The sequence below is a fragment of the Aplysia californica genome, unplaced genomic scaffold, assembly GCF_000002075.1.
Source record: "Aplysia californica isolate F4 #8 unplaced genomic scaffold, AplCal3.0 scaffold00036, whole genome shotgun sequence".
In the NCBI taxonomy this organism is placed as follows: Eukaryota; Metazoa; Mollusca; class Gastropoda; order Aplysiida; family Aplysiidae; genus Aplysia; species Aplysia californica.
The window spans coordinates 1,825,420-1,827,919 of NW_004797306.1; the positions used below are offsets into that span (position 1 = coordinate 1,825,420).

Consider the following 2,500-nt stretch of genomic DNA (forward strand, 5'->3'; position numbering starts at 1 on the left):
AAAGAAGAAGAAGAAGAGGAAGAAGAAGAAGAAGAAGAAGAAGATGAAGAGGAAGCGAACAATTCAAGGATTTTTATTTTTAAATTACCATAGATTTTCCGTTTATTGTGTTGCTTGTTCGCTTTTTTTAAAAGACAATTTTTTATTTTCTTCAAATGATAAATTGAAACTACGGTAAACGAAATATATCCCAGGTCGAGGTAGAATCAGGAGCTCCTCACTTTTTAGGCATAAATATTATGCAGTTTTTGGTGTGATCGTAGAACTACCCATCAACATAATTTAGTTCATTCGGGAGGAATCCTTCCACTGTATGTCACTGTATAGTAATATAGTGTAAAGTGCATAGAGCTTGCTGTTTAGCTGGGGGGATGCGCAATACAAATGACATTTACATGTATTATTAGGCTCTTATTTGTGTCAACCCTGCTGAGAAGGATATAACGTCCCTGCGGAAAGACAGATATTCGACAAAAAGTTTCGCCACATGAGAATTGAGCTCAGGTCTTCTGCGTGCGGCTGTGAAGCAACTAACTACTACATCATGGACTCTGGCGGTATGCATTGGCGCCCACATGAGGTAAGAAAGTTTGGTAAAAGTTTGGGGGTTTTTTTCGGCGCTTCCAACCACATAAGTCAAATGAGTGCGCGGGTCAAAAGTTGGCTGTTTTCACTTTTAGTTCATAGCATGTCTTGGCCATCTGCAACAGTTAAAATTTTCCAAGTTTACCCACTTTGATCATGTAATTTTTCCCTATCATTTTTTAAACCTACGTCCTCTTTTTTTTTTTTAAGATCAGGAAATGATAATGACAGTCATTGATTTTGTTGGAAAGTTCGAGGGGGGGGAGGGTTTTTTTGTGTGTCCCTAAGGCATATTATTTCCAGGGTCCATAATTATTTTCATAACCGCAATATTAAAAAATTCGTTCTGTTTGCTCATAGCATTTCATGTGCTGCCGGTTTTTCTTGAAAAAAAAAACAGAAACCCAACTGATAAAAGCTAGGAGAGAAAATAACTTTTGAAATTAGATAAAGTTTTCCAATATGGGGATGTTTGCTTGGTTACCATAGTTTACCTGATATTTATTTTAATAACTAATTACTACAATTTATTCTATGATGTTTGACTAACATAAACATCACCGTTGCTCTATATTTGGTCAAGGGAAATGCATTTTAGAAATCATAGCAGATCAACTTTAAGGCAAAAATGATATAGCATTAACTCACCGATGCCGTTGAAGCAGGCGAGATTCATAAAACACTGGAGAGCCTGGCACTGCGCACTCTCCTTGAAAGAGCAGAACTCTCGCCCTAGATCCCTGATGGCGGCACAGAACGTAACATCCTCCATGACACTCTGAAGGGACTGGATGGAAATCACGTCATAGACCCCGTCACAGGAGGAAGAGAGACAGGAGTCTACCAAGGAGAAGATGGTGCAACAGTTGGGTGAGTTGTACACATCGCAAGCCTGCTGGACGAAATATGATAGGTGTCCGCAATGGTTGCTTAAATAGGCTTGGATGCGCAGTAAATCCGGGCCGGCTGACGTGTTTTGGGGTGCGGACGCGACGAGGAGGAGGAGGATGAGGCAGAGGAATGGGGTCGATGAGCTAGGGTTAGAGTTCGAGGCTTGTCGGAGTTTGGAATTGTCTGGGTGCTTCATTCTCGGTGCAGGGGTTGTGGGTTTTTTTTTCCAGAGGGCAGTTTGAAGATGCAGCGGAGGATGATATCCTGACTACTGCAAGTCTGTAGTCCTTGGTGTCTGGGGACAGAGGAGGGGCTGTGCGCTGGCTCCACAAAAACCTGAGAGGAAATGCAACACAATAATTATGTCGGGCAGAATTTATAACTAATTCTTACCAAAACTGTTTGTTTGTTTGTTTGTTTTTGTATGTTTGTTTGTTTGTTTGCTTCTGTGTTTGTCTGTTTGCGTGCTTGCTTTTTGCTTGCTTGTTTGTTTGTTGGTTGGTTGGTTGGTTTGTTGGTTGGTTGGTTGGTTTGTTTAAGTAAAGAGAAGCACATCGACACCATAATGGTCATCTAGTGCTAGGAAAAAGTAAGACAGACAGAAACAACAGAGTAAAAGTAAAGAGGTAGGATCTACCAGTTGTGTGCTCCAACCACCCACCAACCAAAACTGAAAACCTTCTAGTCAGTATAAAAGCGTATAGAGTACCTTCGAAATCAGAATGTGTCTATCTTAGAGCAAAATATAGCCCTACGAAGTAAGGAAAAACAGATACATACGTAAAAACCAGACGCACTGCAGACTGAAGAACCAGCAGTTGACTACCCTTGCAATCTAGATGGAGAAAACAAAAAAAAGGAAAAGATGAAAAAGACACACTTATGTTCTCAAGAGAAACATAAATGATTACCAACTGCTCAGTCTACAATTTAGAACCCGTAAATAGCAAAATAATCAAACGTCAGTTCTAAACATACCGAATTCCCGTTGCTTTCATCGGTCTTGTGTCTCCTCCCACCCCAC

The 2,500-nt window shown here is 40.6% G+C and overlaps 1 long non-coding RNA gene across 1 annotated transcript in view; it reads right to left on the reverse strand.

The window, feature by feature from the left end:
• Positions 1-819: 819 nt before the first annotated feature.
• Positions 820-2,500, reverse strand: part of LOC106014208 — a 2,537-nt gene continuing 856 nt past the window's right edge. Inside the window, exons 2-3 of the long non-coding RNA XR_001185541.2 lie at positions 2,257-2,311; positions 820-1,812 (exon numbers count right to left, since the gene is read on the reverse strand). This is a non-coding gene — a long non-coding RNA (uncharacterized LOC106014208). The remainder of the gene's footprint in view (positions 1,813-2,256; positions 2,312-2,500) is intronic.